This window comes from Topomyia yanbarensis, chromosome 2 (genome assembly GCF_030247195.1).
Source record: "Topomyia yanbarensis strain Yona2022 chromosome 2, ASM3024719v1, whole genome shotgun sequence".
NCBI classification, from domain to species: domain Eukaryota; kingdom Metazoa; phylum Arthropoda; class Insecta; order Diptera; family Culicidae; genus Topomyia; species Topomyia yanbarensis.
In genome coordinates, this window is record NC_080671.1 from 442,189,447 (window position 1) to 442,203,766 (window position 14,320).

The following is a 14,320-nucleotide window of genomic DNA, read 5'->3' on the forward strand; positions in this document are numbered from 1 at the left end:
AAGAAACAAGAAACAAGAAACAAGAAACAAGAAACAAGAAACAAGAAACAAGAAACAAGAAACAAGAAACAAGAAACAAGAAACAAGAAACAAGAAACAAGAAACAAGAAACAAGAAACAAGAAACAAGAAACAAGAAACAATAAACAAGAAACAAGAAACAAGAAAATTATTGTTTTTTGTTAATATGTAATGTTGATAAAATAGCTATAAAATATTGAAAACATTACATAATTAATTAATTATAAATTTTATAGACAATATTCGTAGTACCTATAAACTTAGACAACCTATCGCACGGCTCACAGCCCTGCCACCACGACCGTCCAGTGGTGATACTTCAACTACTCAATGATCGGGTCTTGTTCGCGCGTGCAAGCTTTTCGCCAACACAAGCAACCCCGTGCAGCTCGCGTCGCGTCGCGGTTCGGCCTGCTGTGCTGGTTGCGTTGCTGGTAGTTGTGACGACCGACCCCGGTTACCTCCGAAGAGAGCCTTCGCCAATATCAAAACCGAAGCTCCAACTACTGAGCAAACCCGCGACGCCAGGTGTGCCTGCACACCTTCGCGACCGTAGTCTTCGGCAGAGCACATTCAGTTTGGTTTTAGTTGTCCTAGTGTTGAGACTTTAGTGCCGTGTTCGCGTGTGCTTTCTGTTGTCACCCTGCGACGAGGTGGTGGTGCCGTGAATCGCGTGCGTACACCGTTCGCTGTCAGGCGCGTGTTGTTTGACGTTGGTTAGTTAGAGTCCTTTGTTTTGTCCCGTTCGCTGACAGAGTAGCCTTCGGTTGCTAAGGTCCGGTACCTGGGATTGACTGCAGGATTAGTGAATATTAGTGTTTTTTTTTTCTTCTGTGAACAACCTCCGTATCCAAGGTGAAGGTCCATAGCCTACTTTTATCGAATATAATCCATAGATTACTACATATTTCGAAAATAAGAAAACAAAAACTATCATCGATTCGTGGCTCGGGTTGTGGCGCGCGTTGGTATTTTTGTCGCTCTCGTTTTTTTCCTCTCGCTCGTTCGTTCGTTCGTTGTCGCCGTGCGTGATCGATTTCACCTAGTTTCGAGAAGTTTGCTCACCACCGTGAAAGCAGTTTTTCCAGCATGAAACGAATTTGATTCAATGCTGCACGCCAGGGGAAGAATTGACGTAACTCTTTCGTCTCGCGGCATGATTAGTCATTTGAGTCGATTAAAAGCGAAAACATTGGCTCCAAGGTGCGATTCCTGCAGTGCAATCGAATATTCGGTGGCAGGAGAAGGAGGAGGGCAATAGGGCTCCTGAAACAATCCAAGGAGAATAGTTACAGTAGTGTAGTGTAGACAGAGGAAAAAAATTGATCAATAAATTTTGCAAGTTGTTTCCGCATCGAATCGCCGAGTGCCCGAGAAGAAAGATAATTTTTTGTTCGGATTTCGCCGAAAACTTTGACATGAATTGTTGTTAGTTTATTGGTGGATACGAAGCAAACAGCAACCAACCAACTGACGGAGCGCAAAGTGAGACGGTGTGAGGCAATAAACAAATAAGAGTTGCTGCTGTTTCTACTTACTTACCTCGAAAGTGGAGTGTGATGTACATGGATTCGTGCTAATGAGTCAGTTATTTCTGCTGCTGTGATCACCATCGGCTTCATAACGCCTGCTCCTACTTAATTTATTATTTTTTGTTACATGTTTACGGACTGACACTGCACTGCACTGGGCTGCGCGGTCAGGCGGCAGTCAGCCAGTGGGCAGCAATTATCAGTCAATGGAGCGTGCAGCGATAAACGTGATCGGTATTGGAATGACACTGTGAGTTATGAAAACAATTTTCAGTTTCATGCCTAGTAGGCAGCGCCGTCTGCGTCGTGTCGCGATGGTGAACTCAGCAGTCGCGCATCTCCCGTAAGCCGTTAGCGAAACGTTATGAACAGAGGACAACTAGTACAAAAAAAAAACAACAAGCGATGAGAAGGAAGAAAATGTGATAATCGTAACGGATCTGGTACCGAGCTATCATATACGTAAATTGCTGGTATGCAGGTTTTTATAGTGCAACATTGCTTCGGTGGTTAGTTATTTCCTTTCGTACACGAAGCAGCTGATACTCGTTTTCCATCATGGGTTCGCTTGTAGGTCGTGTGAGTCACAGGTAACCATGCCAACCATGTCGTTCGACAGTGGCGGCAGTGGTGCTAGGATGAATGACTCTTTCGGGTTCGCGCTCCCAGCGCTGGGTCGGAGCGGTGGGCTACTTAGCTATTTAGAAATGGATCGTGTCAAAAGTTACGGGGCTTTGGCGGCTCGTTGTCAAGAAAGAATTAGGAAAGAACTATTTAAGCTTGTGCTAATGCGTCATAGTTAACAACATTTAACTACGATATTGACTTCTAGTTTGAATGAACGGAATGGCACATGGTCTTTTTTTTAATCAACTCAAAAACTCATTCATGTACTAAATATGTTCGAGGAGTTGATATGCTAGCAGCGTCTAGCTCACTCTACTGGCAACCTCCTTACCGGTTGGTCAAAGCAAACTAAAACATTTCAATATAGTAGGCTAATGGATGTGCGCTTTTATTAAATTGCACACCCCATCGTGACCGATATCGATTCGCTGGGTCCTTGGACGAACAGTTCAAATTGACTCTGTGCCAATCGGTGAGACTTCATTGAAAGCAAGAAAAAAAATGAGACGTTCAATATTTACTCGATTTCAAAACAAACCATCACTTGAGTTTTGTTTTGTTGCTTTCGAATGCTTCGTTCGGTCGCGTGTCAAATCGTTAGCATTGCCTGGGGGCTGGGCGTACTGAATTTCGACGGGAGATTCGAATTCAGACAAATGGTTATGGTATTGATTTGTTGTATGGGTATTGAAACGAACAGTTTGACAAAAAGTATTCAGCCTTATTCAACATTTCGACCAATCGATCGAACGAATGCGATTTGAATTCTCAATAAAGACAGCAAAATCAAACTGGGGCCTACTTCGATCGAACCATATTCGTTCGAAAAAGCGATCCGTCGTTATGCCGAATAAGGCTGATTGTTTCCTAGATATTTTCCTTTATCATGAAAAACAACAGAAAACCGCTAATTCTTAAAATAATAATTTTAGCTGATACTGGTATCCATGGATCATAAATGTGCAATAAAAGTCATCTCTTATAAAACTTAATAACAACAAAGGAAGGTTTTAATTCTCATCACTAGCATAATCAGCAAATGACTGGATTATCCAGCCCACCAGTTAGGGTCACTAATTCATCGAAACTTTACCAGAAAAGGTGCACAAATCACTCCAAAAATAAAGATGGATGGTTAATGTCTGGGACATAACTGGAGAGATGTAAAATACACACCAAAAAAATCTGAATTTTATTGTTGACGTAATTGCAAACATGACACAATTCAACAAACTGTAATTAACGAAATGACGGAACATTACCGTGTTGCATTTAGTTTTACATGAAACATAGGGGGTTATTCCGAACAGTCACTTTAGGTGAGGTGACACTTTTTCTCACTCACGCGATCACTGAAGTCACCTAAGGTGAGACGAGTCACTCACATGACTCTCCGTCACGCTATTCTGGTGTGTCACCGCATTCTGTTAGTCGTTTCAGGTGACAGCAAAGTGAAGAAAAAATGAGGGATGACGATCGTAAAAATGAACATTAAATACGGAATCGTTGTCCGTTTAAATTTTGATTAACTGGTATTTGTCGTATTTGTTGCTTTTCAAATAATTGCATAATATATTACAAACTATTCATAGTAGTGTAGTTAATTTAAAAAAATAATGCGGAAAAGTTGACTAATAAGTTTGTATTTGTAAAAACCACTGGCAGCATTATCAAAAGGCGGCATGAATTTTTAAAAAGTATAAAGTTAAACAAGCTTATTGTGTACTACGACGGTTTGATTTTTCAAACGAATGTGTTTCGATCGAATTCGACTCGTGTCGTTATATTGAGAATGCAAATCACATTCGTTCGAAAAGTGATCCGTTGTAATGCAGAATAAGCTTAATAATAATGTTATGACTAATATGCCGCTCTACGCATAATTGTTCCATGTATATGGGGAATCCCATAGCACATGGGACAGTGATGCGTATAGCGGCATTATTCTACTCTACCATGAAGTTCTTTTTCGGATGACAGGTTTCGTAGGTACTGTTTCATTGGACACAGAAACTAGGAAGTAGATTTTTCTGCGTTCTTACGTATATTTAAATCTTATTTCATTAACAGTTTCATGTACAATAGGTTGATATGTAACAACTACACATTAAAAGGTATTATTCAACACCGACCAGCCCATTTTTGCTTTGATGTTACTAATGTGATCGGTAGCCTGATATCCCGGATGATTTCTTCGACGATAATTTGATCTCATTCAGCCCAAATTCTATTTGATAGAGTGGGGAACACGGGGTGCCATTGAATGGGTGCAATATTTTTCTGCTTGAGAAATCTACTGATTGGGGATCTGTTATTTCGTAGGGAAAACACCGTCTGGTCCGTTATGGTGAACGAGTACGACAGATTTTTTTGGTGAGACCGAAACAGTTCATCTAGAACCGTATTATAATGCCCTGTTTTTCATCAATTGTGAATAAAGAACCACTCTAATCTAGGTCGTGATTAGTTTTGATCATACGGATTGTTATCTTATGAATCTGAAATGAGAGTTAAGCCCAAGTCGGCTGCATACCAGGTAATATCAACTACGTTAACAGTTTGTATATTTTCCTAAAATCTAGGGTTCATTTTTTTCTTGTTGATACTAAGCGCCACTAATAGCCAGAATACTATTTAAATTTAGACCAACATTTGGGGTTATTATTTTAGCCATTTATTATACGTTGGCGCATCGTTTAACTTTTCCCCATTGAAAACCGGACTTTAGTAGAAATAGCAAATATGTTTATTAGACAAGGTAAATGTTTCTAAACCATAATTTGTGCTGATGATGATGTGGTACTACTACCTATTGCAGTAGGTCCAGCAACCACAATCGATATACAATAGACAGTGGTTGAGAACGACAATTTATGGGGAAAATGCATTTTCCACAAAAACTTTTGATTGAAATTTTTCATCTTCAGAAGAATTTTTGTATACGATTTGAATTTTAGGTTATTGCTCCAATTCAGCAGACACCGAAAAGTCTCGATACATTTTGCATGTGTGTCTGCAAACTTAAACATTTTGTATTAAATGATGGCTGCTAAGCTGTTTTCGTGGAGAACAGTGAGTATAGTTATGTAAGATATCCAAGCTACGCTCAATGGAACTACCCAAGTCATTTTTGTATCACATACATTTGGAGCAACATCACATGTTGCTTCGCGGGGAGCTGTCCTCACCTCCTATTTGACAGTTTTCACTCCGTTGTCTGACATATTCTTGTTGGTCACATCCAGGGATGCCAAAGGTACTGGTAAACTACATTTTTTTCGGTATATTTACATTTGCACAAGCCGTACAGCCTGCTACTGCGACGCATCACTACAGCTCTTGCCCGAACGGTAGCCAAACTGAGTACATTTTCCCGTAGAGCAGTAGAATACATTTTTGTTTTGCTGCTGTACTCCGACTGCTCGGTGAGAGTGTGGCGTAGTAAAGTTTGTTCTCTCGCTTTGTACACTTTTCTCTGCGTAGTCAAAGGGAGAGGCCCGCACACGAAAGCAATGATGCCGGTCGTGGCGTAAACGAACCGGATTTATTGCCGCCGTTTGTGATAGAAAATATTCAATAGATTAAAAATATTAAAAAGTGTAAAATAAGGAAAGAGAAACTGTACCGCTCGCGTCTGGTGGCTGTACTGGGGGCAGTATTACCACTGAAATGAAATCTGTAATTAGCGCTAATACATATATAATTTCAGGAACTGTACGGGATGACGCTTTGCCTGTGGTGTTAGACTGACATGGTCTATTCTCATTGACTCGGAAGTCTTGGCTGGTTTTGGTAGATGTGTGCTCCTACTTGCAAGTGGGTAGATCAATACACTTGGGTGGGGGACACGAGGATCCTGCTAGTTGTCGACTCTTTTGACCTTTGGTGTGAAGCTAGTTCAGGAAAGGAGTACAGGACTGGCAACTAAGAAATAGATTCAGGACATGTTTTTATAGTTATTTGGCTCGCTCAAGTACAGCAGCTTCTTGAAATGCTGATTTGCCTTTTCGGGTCGGTGTGATCTATTCGAATTGAACCAGATCGACCTTTGATTCGAGAAAACTTGGGTAATCGCGGAAAATATAACCCAAATTATTTATGGGCAGAGATTCTTTTTTTTGAAATGTCTTCACCCGTCCAGTTTGTCAGAATAATGATAATAGAAAAAAATGAGGATTTCCCTTATCCATATCATAATAATCACCAATATTGACTAGAACAGGGATTAGAATTCTTTTTTAAGATGAATGTGAAACAGCACAGTTGTAGGAAAAAGTATTAGGAAGAGACAGAAGCCGATTCAATGCGAAATTCCCACTATTATTTGTTTTGTTGTATTGACTACACCGAAATGTGCAGTTAAATAGAATATGCAAAACAAAAAACTTGTTGCTACTGAAATATGTCAACAAAGATATACTTATGGGATTTTCGATTGATTGACACCGGTGTAGTGGATTGCACTGCTTTTGCACTTTCTACCAGAAGTGTCAACGGAATATATCCAGTTTTCTGCACTTCTGCTAGAAAGTGCAAAACAGTGCAGTTCCAGTGCACTCCACTACACCGGTGTCAATCAATCGTAAATCCTATAAGTAACCATAAGCATTGAATCAACGATCATTGGACGGTGATTGAACCATTGCACAATATTGTCTAATATATAGACAGTAATGTTGTTATTTATCAGTGTGCAATCGGGCTGTCTCAATAACCTATTTTTGCAACCTATGGGCATTAACTGTACGCCTACCGTCTCACTGTTGCACATGTCAGTGTGTGCAGAGCTTTATGCACCTATGACCGCGCACCCAGCTTCCCATGAGCGTTATGGCGGCTCAGAGCCTGTCCTTCCATGTTGCTTAGGGATACATTGCTCCTATGCACATCCACACATACAGGCATACATTCATACATACGAGCTTACACTCCTACATACATACATATTTGACACGTTTGTTTCAGAGAGCGTGTAATGTCGTGTCATCGAGTCTAGACGGGAGAAGGCGTTTTAGAGTTTCACAAAAAGAATCTCTGCCAGTAAAGGACATTAGAAATATTTATCCACGATTCCCCATAATTTTTTCTCGAACCGAATGTCCATCTGGTTCTTTTTCCCGTACTAACCCATAACCAAGGTCAAAGTCGACAACAAACAGGATCCAGATATCCTTCTACCCAAGCGATATATATCATATAATATATATCCACTTATAAGTAGAAGCACACGACTTCCAACCAGCCATGAAGACATCCGAACCAATGGGATAATGAACCATGCCAGTCGAAGGTCACAGGCCTAGCGCCATCCCGTACAATCCCTGAACTGTTTGAGCTGAGATAATAATATGTGTTAGTGCTACTTACAGATTACATTTCAGGGGTAGTGTCTCACTTTCACTTTTAAAACGTGATACATACGAAGTTGCAGCTTACCGCTGTTCATCTCTTCTGGTATTTCGACACCGTCAGTCGATCGTCTCATAGAATCGATATCTCTGTCATAGAATCCGCCATTTCCTTTGAAACTCTGCTGACGCGAATATCAACTATCTGAAGCGAAAAAGACATTATATATCACTTCATACATATTCCCTAAATTTCAAATCAACAAAGACCGTCTGCCCTTTTTAATACAGAAACGTCAATGATGTGACCATCAAGAATACGTCAAACAACCTTAATTGACCGTTTCGACACCGGTTTGGCCTTACCAAGCCGTAACGTGGGTGGCGGCGTTAAAGTTGGGGTTGAGAACAGTTTGAAGCAACCTCTGATGTTGTTCCAAATGTATGTGATCCAAGACTGACTTGGATAGTTCCTTTCAGCCTAGTTTGCATACCTTACATAATTAGACTCACTGTTCTCCATTCACCCACGGTTATGCATTTGCACTAATCTGCCCCTCATTATAGCATTTACAGTGCAATGAAGCTCAGTCGGGATTACACATTCTTATCACAATGACAATTTTTGTATAAAGGTATCCTGAAAAAAATGCGTACATGTGTTGAAAAGTTCTTACACGGCGTCCACAAAATCTCAGAAACTAATTTATACACCTATCAAAAAGTCCTATTTGCCAAGAAAAATTCTATTTGCCAAGAAGTATAGTGAGTGCATGAAATTATTTTTTAGCGAAGACACGCTTGAGTTCGCTGAACCCAATTATGCGAAAAGATGATTCGAAAACGACACCTAGAGGTACTAGATTTAACGGGAAACGAAATTTACTTTTCAATTATCGTACTGGGCCACTGTAATTGGTCGTAATGGTAGTAAAATGTAATCCCAATGCGTAAAGAGAAGAACCCACCATATATATATATACAAAATGTTAACAACTGTTCAAATAATTCTAACAACAAAATACGTCCCCGATACGCGAAGACCAAAAAGAGGCGTTTCATTCCCACCACAAAAAGTCAATACCAGGCGTTAGGACCTAAGCAGGCCCCTTCCAGAATCGCAACGACTATCCCCAGGGGATGAGAGCAGCCTCGAACCCACAAACAGTTACACAAATAACCAACATCTTAAATGTAACAAATAAGAACAAAAGTATACGATGAGTTTATTTTCCTCTGGAGCTAGAATCTCTCAAAAATGATCCATGCAGTAATGGAACATGCTGTTAGATAGCATCAATACATCACTTCAATTGACTTTCAATGCCAAAAAGTAGAGACGCATTCCCAATCATCTATATTGATTTATGGTCTAAACAAAATATATGCTACAAAACGTAACCGATTCTATATTTCTATCACATTGTGAAAACTGAAGTCAGAGCATATTACCTCCAGCAACCGTTTAATTGCAACGAACTGTTTCAAGCGTATCCTGAAACTGCCACTTTCCTTATTTCCCGTTATTTCTACCATCCTCCACATTCCAAAATGATATCCGAAAACAAATTTGTCACACAAGTCGTATCTAATGACTTTTTGTTTAACAATTATTGCTTCTGAAAAACAACTGTTATGCTGTTGTCCTCATTTATTTCAACAGTGCATTTAAGGTCATTATCGTAGCTCAGAATAATATAACGGAGGAGGATAACGTCCAAACCTTTAACACATTTCCTCTCGTACAAATATTAATCAAAAAATCGCTGTGCAGCAGATAGTTCCATTAGTCTTTCCAATCCCAAAAATATTTCATATATCAGAGTAAAAAAATACTCGTTAAATTCATTTCAATGGTTAATAAAATTATAGAAACTAATACTTCATTAAAAATTTCCATCGGATTTACAATATTTTTGCAGAGCTTCCACTGTTGAAATGTAAAAAAATAACAATCAAAGTTACAATTATCAATCGCCTCACCTCAGTTTAATCGTTTTTCTTATTCCAAAAACCACCTCCATTAGTCACTTTCCATATTCCCTTAGTCACCTAATGTGACAAAATTTGTCACTTTGGTGACAACTCTCACTTTCAGTGAGGTGACTCGAAAATTTCCGATCACCTTAGTCACGTGAGATTTGTGTCACCTCACCGAAAGTGACCGTCAGAATAACCCCCATATACTTTACATGCGCGATAACATAAAATTATACTTCCTATCATTCAGAACAAACGCTGTATGTGGAGTAAAATTACATGATTTACGAAATTAAACGTTATGTAAAATTAAAATCAAACGTAAAACTAAGTCATTTTTGGTGCTCGTATATGTCAGGGTCAGGAGACGTAAATTTACACTATTTTTTCTAGGTGTGTACATTAGGAGCCCGTTCTTCAAATGTGTGTGTGTTCATACTCAACGGAACTTTTCGATTAAAAACTACTATGCAATATTTCTCCTTAGTGGAGAAAATTTAGGCAAAATTGTTCCCACTAATGAGAAAATTGTTTTAAGCCACTTGCGCTTAAAGGGCATAAAACCAATAACTGAATTAGTTACTGGAGAGGCGATTCGACACTAACTTAGTAACAGGACTACACTTGTACCGGATTAACGCAAGCTTAGTCCTGTTTCTAAGTTAGTGTCGGATTGTGATGAGAGAACTTGAAACGCCTCTCCGATAACTAATGTGATTTAAATTGATTTGGGCGCGAAATTTTTCAAATTACTCTTTTTGAAAATGATGGTAGTCTGAAAAGGATCGTTGCTGTTAGCCTTGGTGGGAGAGATGCGCTTACTTCGATTTCCGTTCGATACTTCACTTCTTCTTACTATTTCCGGGCTTAGCTTAGCGATTCTGACATGATTGGTGTAGGTTTACGCCACCAAGCGGTTATAATTATTCCAAGCGTTGTATATTGTAGATTACAATAAAACCACTGGATCAATTTCAGAAAGTATTAATCGGTGATATGAAATGTACGAAATATATCGTCAGCTTTCTACATTTAAGTATTTGACAATCACGACATCAATGCATATGCCTCCAAGTGCAGTTGCTTGTGATGGATCAGAGATCTGTGAAGCTTTAGAGAAAAACGCCTTTAATCCACCTAACAGTGTGATGAGACATTTCTCATAGATCATATCACTCTCATCGGAAATTATATCGATTGAGAATATTTAGAACTTGATGTTTCGTGATGTTTTTGATAAAACATACTACATGGGATAGTGGCAGGACTCAGAGAATCGCTCAAATCAGCATAGGACAACATCAGTGCTAGAAATCTCAAACCAAATCAATGGGAAAGCGAAAAAATGGCCCATAAAATAGACATACAAACGAATTATTGCCAATGCTCTGTTAATAAAATATTTAAATTCCTAAATCAATGCATTGTGGTGGGAAAACTGAATTTTCCTAAAGGGGTTGTATATTGTGCTGAGCCAAAAAAAAACGAAATTTTTTTTGAATCGATTTGAAGCTTATACTCTCAATAGCGTTTACTCAAATTTCCAACGCGACTGAGAACTAAGAAATGAAAGCTCCTGATATCATACTAGGGGAAAGAGGGTAACAGTGGAACTATGAAAACATATTGTTTTCATAGTTCCACTGTTACCCTCTTTCCCCTACCTCTGAAGTGCATGCGTGCATAGTTCAAACTTTACATCGACATTGACTTTTTCTAAATGTGACTTCCCAGCAGTATCCTTGATTTGTATTATTATTGCTAATCCTAATGCCAAAGGACAAATAAAAACCTCTCGAAACCGAACCGTTTGGGAAAGTCATCATTTCACCAGCGGGTCTAATTCAGAGCCATTTGCTCGGCGAGTTAAGTCTGTAAAAATACTAAAAATTTATTTCTAATGCATAATGTTCAGTTCAGCAATTCGAGCGATCGTGCTCACTAGAAAATAAACTACATTGTGAAGCGGTCACTATTTATTAAAAAATCACGGTTTAATAAAAAATTAAAAAATTGAAATAGTTTATAATTTTCACTTATTGTTGTAGTTCGATGCAATAAAAAAACCAAAAATGAAATGTACCTATTAATGTGGGACACAGTGAATAATACATACAGCAAAGGCCCGTTTTCATCGGCCTCATGATGAATTTTAGGCTGACAAAATGGGGACATTGACTAAATCGGGCAATTTTCTTTTTCTTTATAATAAACCGAAGTTGTTAAAACATTCTGCCCGTCTCTTGATGTAGTCTGATAACTATTTCTGATTATTTAATATTAATTTCTCTTAAAAGGGGTTTTCTAGCGTAAAATAAAAAATAAGCTTTTTATGTTTGCATATTTGCATCTTCGTGACAAAGAAAACATGCTCAAGAAAAGATTTACTCGAATTCAGTCTTGTTCGTCTGCAAGAGCCCATCAAACATATGTTCATATGTGGCTCATAAAATCGGGTTTTAAATGTATTATAATAGGTATTCAGTATTCGAAGAAGTTTCTTGTAAACGAATGTAGAACGACTTTGTTTCTACTTACTTGAAGTTAGCGCACAGTGGGGCCGGGCCGGACAAAACCCCCAAATTTCATTTTCGATTTTCATACCTTTTATATTTTTTCCTAAATGCACCATACCTAAAGCTGTATTCGCCAAATTTTTGAGTCAATCGATTGAAAAATATAAGTGCTACATTTTTTTGAACCGTTCAAGGTCTTGGAAATCTGCAAGAATTTGAGTGACAAAAAGTTTTTGTTCATTTTAATTCATCTCACTTTAATAGGTAGTACAATGATAATTTAACAACACATACAGGAAGTTCTAATAGAAAATCATCTCAGGAATTCAATGGTGTATTTCAATTTGAGAAATAATGAGTATTTGAAAAGTTACTAATGAAATCAATATAACTATGTTGTTTAACGCGGACTTATTTACTCTCAGAGTGTCATCTCTTTATCGGTAAAAGCGTGTTACATCATCTAGTACAACTAACGTAGAATTTTATCGAGTTTTCAAAAATCATCTTGCGCCGTTTTGCGCCGAGGGTTGATATTTGGCATTTGTAAAATTAGTTTTTTCATGGAGACGCATGGTATTTTTTGATTTCGTGAAGTTTTGCATTATTATTCACCGGTGGATTTCTTTTTCTGAACGCCGCTTGTAAATTTAGGATTTGGGGTGATTTCCTTGATACAAATATAAGTATGCCTTATCCGTCTTGCAACTATGGCTCATGTTTCTACATTTTCACAGTTATCTGCAGTATAGAAAAATTCAAATAAATAGAAACCAACGATGCAAACTAACTGCTACTATTATTATATCTTTCCATGAATCTCATCTCTTTGGTAGGTACTGGTCGTTAGCTGTACTGATGACCGGGGGAAAATAAATGCGTGAGTGTGTGAAGTATTCTTTTCTACCCCTAAACTCCCTATTGCATCTATCACAATCAACAATCAAATTCAAAACCTCCCTCAATAATTCACTTCCAAATTGACGAGAGTTTCATGCAAAAACGCCCACGCCTCTATTTCAAAGCATACACAGATCAATAAAGAAAGATATTCATATCATCATTTGAATTGAAAATCAATGGAAAAGTATTGAGCGGTTTAGTTGCAGTATGCATCGTATGAGCAGCTGTGACTAGAGCATAGTAGGGCATAATTTGAGATCTCCATCAAAATCAAATAAACCTGACATCTTTTGATAGCTTTGGTGGTAGCTATAAATAAATTAACCAATAAAACAAGAATTTAAGGCATTGCATCGAACACTTTAAGATATGCTATCTTTTATAACGTTTCTAAACGCATACATTCATAAATTAGTACATGAGGATTATCTCTTAAAGAGCTATGAAGGGATGATTTTTTTTACGATGGTATTCAGATTGGACTGAAGATCTACAAGCAAATGTATAAAATTATTGTATTCACCAGATTTCGAAAAATTGGAACCACCCTAGCTACATCGTTATTAAGGACTATCCTAGGAAATCAAAATGTTTCTGTTCACTTACGAAGTATCTGATTTGAAAAGTTAATAAAATTCACTTTTGCGAAATTAAAAAAAAAACTTTTAGAACCACCCTAGACTGTCCAATTTTTATTTTAGTGTCCTAATTTCATCAAAATCGAGCTCAGCATACCAAAATTATCCTTTGATGATATTTTCAGTCATTTTAAACTACTTTTGAGGTTTTGTCCAGCTTTTGTATTGAGTGGATCCACTGTGCAGCGGCGTAGCCAGAAATTCGGTTTGGTGAACTTACTGTCCACACGGCATGATTCCGAAACCGCAATTTTTGAAGTTTTAAAATTATACAGAATTAATTTTTCAAAAAATAGTAAGAGAGTAATTTAAGTTTTTTTTTATTCGCATTCCTAAAATAGAAAACATTTTTAGCAAATGTTGAAAGTTATGCAATTTTTTGGTGAGCAGTTCTATGTTTCATAGACATTTTAACTTCGCTTTCTATTAAATAAAGACCCTTATTACAGTACATCTCTACAAAAGCGAGCTCAATTTGAAAAGAAATCTGAGGATTATGATTGGTTGCAGAACTCTGGAATTTTCTATTGGAATGTTTCCAGGCAGGAATTTGATATTGATGCAATTAGACAACTGTGAAATCAAGACCAATAGATCAGTTACATATCAGGACCCCATTCCGACAATTTATCAAAAGTCCTCATGATGTTTACAACAACAGGTTATCAATGTACGGATCAGATAATTGTTATTGTAATATTGAATTAAATCAGTCAGCATCAATAAATTTTCAACTTCAACCCAATTTTTTTTGGG

The 14,320-nt window shown here is 37.8% G+C and overlaps 1 protein-coding gene across 4 annotated transcripts in view; it reads left to right on the plus strand.

Moving 5' to 3' along the window:
• The first annotated feature begins 587 nt into the window (after window positions 1–587).
• The window catches only part of LOC131685648 (bicaudal D-related protein homolog), a 149,043-nt gene continuing 135,310 nt past the window's right edge, over window positions 588–14,320 (plus strand). For 3 of the 4 annotated variants that reach the window (XM_058969513.1, XM_058969515.1, XM_058969517.1), the window contains exon 1: window positions 588–875. The gene's annotated coding sequence lies outside the window, so the exon portion shown is untranslated. Of the gene's footprint in view, window positions 876–1,241; window positions 1,803–14,320 lie in introns of those variants that run through there. The other variant, XM_058969514.1, reaches the window with a different exon arrangement.